At 37.5% G+C, this 349-nt stretch overlaps 1 protein-coding gene across 1 annotated transcript in view; it reads right to left on the minus strand.

Annotated features, from left to right (window-relative positions):
* The window catches only part of LOC119593532, a 20,507-nt gene that overhangs the window by 859 nt on the left and 19,299 nt on the right, over positions 1 to 349 (minus strand). The gene's annotated exons all lie outside the window — the stretch shown is intronic.

The raw sequence follows: 349 nt of genomic DNA on the forward strand, positions 1-349 counted from the left end.
GATTAAAGGAGAGGTGAAAGACGGCTCTTAAAAAAAATAGTCTACAGACAATTAAGAAATAATGAAAAAAAAAGTCAGTCCATGAAAACGAACTAATGAATCATTCAACATTTTTATATATGTATATAAAAAAGACACATTCCCATTCATATATAACATATATATTCTTTTTCGTGAAAGAGCGAAAGGTTACGCCCCTTCATTATTCACGCGAGGCGCCCGAAGCTTTGCCCGAACACGAGCGAGATTAAGATTCCCTCTTTGTCGCTTCTGCAGCACGTACTATTTTAGTTCTTGGAGGTCCTTCCGAAAAAGTTGAGCGGGTTATATTACGGGCGTTTTGTCGTTC

The sequence above is a fragment of the Penaeus monodon genome, chromosome 32 (assembly GCF_015228065.2).
Source record: "Penaeus monodon isolate SGIC_2016 chromosome 32, NSTDA_Pmon_1, whole genome shotgun sequence".
Lineage (NCBI taxonomy): Eukaryota > Metazoa > Arthropoda > Malacostraca > Decapoda > Penaeidae > Penaeus > Penaeus monodon.